Below are 7,667 nucleotides of genomic sequence, written 5' to 3'. Positions count from 1 at the left end.
AACCATTGGAAACATTTGTGCCTAAACCTAAGTCAGTGACTTTATGCATGACGACCCACCAACCCTGTCCAATGTGCTTGCAGCAACCTGATCTCACAGAAATAGGCCTACGTGAAATGTAGCATATGGCTAGTAGGTAGGATTAGCCTCCTTTGTGTTGCTGCGACATAGCAAACTGCGACGTTTCATATGGACGCCAAAGGGTACCTTTAGCGTTGGCTCCACATTTCGTTTACATCTTCAGCTTTCGTCCAGTAATATACTGTCTATGGAGAAAACGCACAACTGTAACTTATAATAGGCCTTGTGCTGTTTGTGTCACATTAAGTAGTTTTAATATTTTTTTATGCTGGAAGATAGTTGTTTATACTCCAAATATGTGGTTGATTTCTCAAGACTGAGCTGATTTAAAAAATTGCTATGACGTTGTCGAGATGTGAGGTCCCGTCCGCTAACATGTCCGTTCATCACCGCGGTGATGTTAGTTTTAAGTTAGATATTCGACAGACATTCACACAGGATCCGGTGACGGCTTCTTACTCAGTTCACCCAGTGTTGGCAGTATAAATGCGGTTAGCTCACCTCCGACAGCTCGCTTTTAACCACGGGGGTCAGTTTAGGGACCATCAATAAATTACAATTGTATTGTATTGTATAACCGTGTTATGGGAAAATCATCATTTATTTCACTAGCTTCCAAGACATCAAACCAATGCCGAATTGTAATACTACACTAGGCAAATCAGAACCACCTCTTCATTTAAGATTTGAGTACTTGTTTTATTTTATATTAGCGTAATATTTATTAATATTTTATGGAAAATAATGCTTTTTTTTCTCAATAGCTTCCATGTCAAGTGATTCATGGACTCCAATGCCGGATTGTAGTAGGCCTACTACACTAGGCAAATCAGACACACCTCTTCATTTTAGATTTGAGTGCATATTTTATTTTATATGAATATTCATTAATAATTACTGTATAAAATGCTTTTTTTTTTCAATAGCTTCCATGTCATGTGACCTACCTACTCCAAATCAATGCCGAATTGTAGTACTACACTAGGCAAATCAGACACACCTCTTTATATTAGATTTGAGTACTTGTTTTATTTTACATAGACAGTATATTACTGGACGAAACCACCCCGCTGATTTGAATGGAGAGCAATAAAGCCAGTTTTGGACCAATAAAATACTACTACAGGGCCACTTCCTGTTGGCACCAGCGTCTACTGCGCATGGTCGTGCAGCATAACCGTGGTTTAATGACGTAGAACAACTGCAGAAACATTCTGGTAGCTGTATAAATGCGCCAACAAAAGTTTCATGGCTCAGTGTGTTTGTCTGACTCGGATCGTCACTGTTTAATCAGCCCACCTACAAGGTTCACCTGCCAAACATATATATGCCATATATACCTGTATATATGCAGGTAGACCACCTATTGGCCGCTGGGGCGCAAGAAATGCGGCCGCCATCTTGAAACGGTCATACTCCCAGTTGCGCAGCTGAAGAAAGCAGGATGCCAGAGCGCTGTGCAGCATATTCATGCTCAATTCGGCGGACCATCGCAAACAGGGCTCGGGGGATTACTTTTCACAAGTAAGATTTGACATTACCATACTATTGGTTATATTTTGTGAATATAATATTACCAGAGAGTTGAGAAGGAGCAAGGATACCGGCCGGTGTTCACCCAGCTATGAACTGAGACTAGATAAATCATATTCCTTATTTGTATATTAAGGTTGCTTTGTTCTTATTTTCTCTGTTCTGTAAAGTGTCTTTGAGCACTGTGTAAAATGCTATATAAATATAATGTATTATGTTTTTATTATTATTATTATGATGAGGTACTGAAAACTGCGTGGAGCTTCAACAGTGCAAGCCCCTAAGGTGTCGACAGTCACACACATCGACCGGGAGGAGACTGGAACGGAGGGTGTTTTTCTGCTTGGGGACACACTGAGGAGACACAGTTTGGCATCGACTACCATCGTTCTCACTTGTTGTCATTGGTTGTGTCTGTTTCTCAGGATAAGGCTGCACCACGCTGCCAAACTCACCTCTCTTGAACTGCAGAAAGGAAGCACGAGAAAGAAGCTCTGCAAAACAGTCCTCTTTCAGGGTTTTTAGCTCATGCAAAGCTTGTGTGCGTATAGTGTGCGTGTGTGTATGTGTGTGTTGGGCTGCTAAATGTCAAGAGGGACAAATATAAAAAGCTTCAAGTGGACTGGAGATATAATTTAATCATATATTGTTTGTTTGTTAATCATGTATTTATTGGTTCAAATGATTAAATGATGTCTGCAGCAGGGGTGGGTACATCTAATGTAGGCCTACTCTTAATTTCGCTACATTTTCCAATCATACCTTTTATAACTTAACCCAGTCTGTAATCTGCATTTTGCTTCATTAACCGAAATGAGCTGTCAGGCTGTGTGCCCGCAGTTACGCAGTAGCCTAAAGGGCTGGTCGGGTGCTTGTCACATTCACAGAGCTGGGCAGATGCAAACATTTAGAAAATCAGACACCTTTTCAGTTTAAGGCTTTATGTTCTACTAATACAACTGAAATCTCTGTCCATAAACATCGCTGGTAGTCTTTCACTCAGCAGCTGCCAGCTGTTATTTTATTTTTCAGATGCACAGAGAGAGAAAGAGAGAGAGAGAGAGACAGAGAATATGGTGGATAAAACAGTCCTGTTGGGGCAGCTTCCTCTGTATGCAGGTTTACCTGCTTCAACAACAAGCTGCGATTGTTACTGCCAAAATAATTCTTTGCGTTGTGAAGATTATTTAGATGCTTCAGGAATGATCACATTGTATTGGCAGCCAGTGCTACTGCAAAACAAGTGGTTAGATTGGCTACATCTCCCTAATAAAAAAAGTTGGCTGGGCAGCAAAAGTGATATTTTAAAGTGATCTTATAAACACCTTCATAGAGATTTAAAAAGGAAAATAATTGCAGAAATAGCTAAATTACAGATAATCAACTTCTTCACTGCATTTGCAAGAATTTTTTAATGGGCTACTTGAAAAAATAAACTCATCAAGTTGCCTAGTCAAATGCAATAGACAGTCCATTTTTACTCTGATAGCCTATCTTGACCTTTCCTCATGTGGACACATAGGGGCTGTGATCCTGCACAACAAAACATGCAAGAATTAAATCCCCACACTAGCAAGGATAGTAGCGGTGCAACGGGTTGCAGAAGCATGGTATGGATCCCTTCCACACAGTGCGGCATGCAGGTGGACCACTGATTGATTACAAAGTTTATGATTTATCCTGTTTGACCTCTCAAAATATCCTTTATTCTGGAAATGTCAGAGAACCCAGTTAGATTCTGAATGTGCAGAACTTTGATCGTGAGCAGAAAACTTGCTGATACACAGGAGCTATTAAAGTCCAGGAGTTTATAACTGAATTAAAATGATTTAATTTATCATTGATGAGGTAAAATGGTGCATTTAAATGCATTTAAATGCATTTAAAGAGGTTACCTCAATCAGTCACGCCTGCCTGTGTGTTGATTCAGCATTGATAATATTAAATGAATTTAGAGAAAATATAGATCTGTGAACAATCTTTTCCCAGGCACCCAGCTTCAAGGTCCTCATAACACAAGACGTAAACAAACCTCCCAATTTAAAACAAAAGAGAAAGTTAATTCTAAATTTAAAAGAAAAAAACCCTAAAAGGTTCATTCTTTTTTACATTCTGGGAATTAAGGATTATTTAAACACTACGTAAAATGGGTTCAAATAACAGTAAAAAGGAACAATACCCTTCAATAATGAATACTCCTAATATTAATTACATGATTAACAACCATGGTAATCGAAGCACTGACCAACTGGACATTTGGGTAAAAGAGTGTGTCTTCACAGCAACAGGCAGCTTTCAGTCTCAGACAATCAGAAAATTTAAAGAGTAAGTTAGAAAGACAATGAAAAGAGAAAACCTAGAACAGACTGGACAGAAGATTGTTTAAAGGAAGCACTTCTCAGGGGCAGGGAAAAAGGCAGGGACAGCATCTCTTAACATTTCTGCATCTCAGTTTGTCAAACCAGGTCCTGATCTGGAGCCGGTCCACCCTCCCAGACGACAGCACCAGCCTGTATCAGTATCACTGCTACTACCAGCAACACAGACAGCAACAGCTGTCAGCGCAAAAACTATAGCTAGAAAGCAGAAAGCCAATGCTGTTCTGAAAATTGACGCTCAACTCGACACCCTGGGTGAGGCGACAGGAGAAAGGGCAGGGGGACCACTCTCACTCTCACTCCTCCACCGTACAAAGAACAATATTTTCCTCGGATCCAAAATGGAGGTGAAGGATTTGCCTCACTGCTACAGAGAATAAAAGCAGATTTTTCGGCAGCAGACTCACAGAAATCCACAGCACACACAGGCTCACAAGAACTGGGAGCAATGGGAGGAACAAACCCCCCGAGAAGCCCACCTGAGAAACTGTGTCATCAATGGCACCAAGTCCGAAGTCAGTGACGTGGTGAAACACAACTTTGTTGACATTGTGTAACACAGTGTGTGACCTGGGGTTCTGGAAATCTTGAGACTGTTGAAAAAACTGAAGCTGTTTAAAATTCCTCAAATGACAAAACAAAGAGGATAAACACACAGCTACAGACAGGCTGCCAACGGCACAGCTGATGGTGTACGAGGACCAATACTGAGGAAGAGGAAGGGGTCGTGGTTGAAGAGGCAGAGGAAGAGGACATGGCATGTCTGATGCTTGTTTGAAAACAAAAAACAAAAAACATTACTGGACAATGGGCTAGCGATTGTCCGGAGAATGAAAATGATCAAATGGCTGATTGACTGGAGTGGGGGGAGGACCGAGGCCGGAGAAGGGACGGACGGGTTCGGACACAGGAGCTGAGATGACAGAACAATCTATACATAAATCACGTGAGAGCACCCACACAGACACACATGCTGACACTGAAGCAGGTGCATATAAACGCACGCACGCCTAAGCACACAACTCAGGGGTGACATAAACACTTATTAGAAGTTAAGAATTTTATACTGCTCTAAAAGATTTTTGTGATTTCCACTTCTGAGAGAATTGTTGTGAGTTTCTGATGCAGCATCACAGTTTGTTAAACTGAGTCAAAGGGAGTTGATATCAGTGAAGGATGCCAGGAGCAGCAGTAAACTTTGTCAACCATTCCTTTATCACAGAAGTCAAAACAACATGCACACAGACAGACTCAGTGTCTCCACAAGAACTAGGCTGCACATCACATGTACATGTTGCTGATACGACCTTAAGGACAGATGGTTCAGAAACATGAACTGATTGAATTGGAGCAATAAAAGATGTGCTGTTTCAGTCATTGTGAATGATCCGCACTCTAAAACTCTGTTTCACAGACCTAACTCAGTTGCCCATGTCTCTCTGGTCAAAGCTGAAAATGACAGGTGGGAGAATTTAGGATGAAAAACATGCTGTGAAGCCGGTGGGTGGGAAAAGACATCAGATCAAAATGTTGACTTTCATAGTCAACTACAGGTATATTGTAAAATATTTTCTATTGTAGTGAATGCAGTAAGTACTGTTCCGGAAACAGATTTTCGGATGTCAAATTTGATAAGAGATGAAAAAAAAAAGTGTGAAAGACGTCTCTAGATTTCACACCTTCCTGATGATGACCATAAAGCTGGCAGATCTAAACTGCAGTCTGTGTCTGAATGATATTGTTTTGGGTCATGTGATCACTGCAAAGCCCTCTCACCCCAAAGCAACCATCCTAAAATGAGAGGCAAAGAAACAGGCAAATTAACTTTTTAGGGATGACAGTGCTCACATTAAGGCACCATGGGAAAAAACGCACAAAAAAAACAAGCACTTGAATGAAAAACCTCTCATCTTTCCACAGCCAGGTGGCTGATATACAACACTAGATTGCTAGATATGGCTAACATTACTGTTCAGAGATGCACTGTACTAAATCCTGCTACTCTCCTCCCAACTCCAGATGAAGGACAGCCTCATGATTGTGTTGCAGTCGTAACAGAAGCCTGCTCCCCAAGGGCAGACTTACAGGAGACTCCTCTCCATTTCCACACTCACTACGCCCACTATTATGTGCCTCACAGAGCTCAAACACCAGAGTTCCACAAGTGGAGAAAGGCAATGGTGGCTTCCTCCCCTGGTGGGGGACTGTGAACAATGCACATAAGATAGATGAACTATTGAACTGCTATTGAAATGGAAAACCTGACAGCCCTTGTGGAAGTGGGTTTTTCCAACCTCACACCCACTGTGCAGGGCCTCAGAAATGTGGCTCTGTAGAACAGAATGGCACTGGACCTGATGCTGGCGACTCAAGGCGGAGTTTGCCACATAATTGGAACGGACTGTTGTACATACATCCCAGATGTCTCAGACAGTATGACTCATGCTGTCTCACACCTGAATGATCTACTGCACGAGGAGAAGAGTCAGGACTCAAAGAACATTGGGGGATGGGACATGTGATACTGGGAAAAAAATGATGACACCACTGTTCATTATTATGGGAGCTTTCCTCCTCCTGACATGTTGTGATTCCTTGTGCTAAATATTTTTTTCAAAACCATCTTTGCAAATCACATGAAGTGTATTTGAATTTCTGAGTTAATTTTGATATTAAAGGGTCATATTCTTCACATTTTCAATTAGAAATAATTATAATAATCCACTTTGATTCCTGCATGATTGTTTCCTTACATATTTTTTACTTATTGCTTATTATTTCTTATTGTCTATTTCTTATATTCTTACCTAATCACCTATTCTGCAAGTACTGCTAAGGTTACATGAAATGTTTGTATTCTTATGTTTGGTTAGCATAAAATGCTAAAAGGGAATAATGTAATGGGAATTCCAAACATATTGAATGTAACCCTGGACTCAGGGAGACTCATCTGTGCTGTGTAAACCAACAGTCAAAATATCTCTGTTCTCTGTGTTATCCAGACTTCAGGGACAATGTGTCTCTGTGGGATGATATGATTGCTCCTAAAACTGGATAAATAGCTTTCCTCACTTATTCGAGCACACATGTACACGGCGTATGTGTGTTGCTGTCCTTCTGCAGAAGACTTGAATAAAACTCACAGAAAGACAGGTGTTTGCCTGAGCTATTTATTTGAAAACTCGAATTGCCATCACACATCATTTCTAAAGGAAGTGTCGGAAAGTGTTGTGAACAAAGCATTGATTACAACATAGACTGAATAGGTCCTTGCTGAAAATTAAACACTGCAAAATTAACTTTCTTTTCAACAACAAATAACAACAACACCAACATGGTAACAGAACTACTCAAATGTAGTGGAGACCTAGTCAAGTAACTTAATGCTTTGAGTTTTGAGGAGACAGCATTCTTTGTTTACACAAAGGAGTTCAGGGCTGTCCCTGGTGTCCTGGAGTTTCTCACACCTGGGCGTGAAAGGAGAATATCCTTTGATGTGAGGTAATTAAACAAAGAGCAAAGACAGTTGCCATGGATACGAAGAGAAGAGTTCAGGAGAAAGCTAGTCTCTGAACAGTGTTTCTGTTGTCATTTTAACAGTCAGGCACCGCGTTATCTGGCTGCGGCATCAGAGGTGGCAAGTTTTTACGATCAGACTGCCCAGAAACAGCACTT

General features: G+C 40.9%; 1 long non-coding RNA gene across 1 annotated transcript; it reads left to right on the top strand.

The window, feature by feature from the left end:
* The first annotated feature begins 3,000 nt into the window (after positions 1-3,000).
* Positions 3,001-7,144, top strand: LOC123957764. Its single transcript, XR_006821882.1, has 2 exons — positions 3,001-4,938; positions 6,012-7,144. It is a non-coding gene; the product is annotated as an uncharacterized LOC123957764 (long non-coding RNA).
* Positions 7,145-7,667: the final 523 nt, after the last annotated feature.

Source organism: Micropterus dolomieu, linkage group LG19, assembly GCF_021292245.1.
Source record: "Micropterus dolomieu isolate WLL.071019.BEF.003 ecotype Adirondacks linkage group LG19, ASM2129224v1, whole genome shotgun sequence".
In the NCBI taxonomy this organism is placed as follows: Eukaryota; Metazoa; Chordata; class Actinopteri; order Centrarchiformes; family Centrarchidae; genus Micropterus; species Micropterus dolomieu.
Note: the sequence above shows the minus strand (reverse complement) of the source record. Positions and strands in the feature narration are given on the sequence as shown.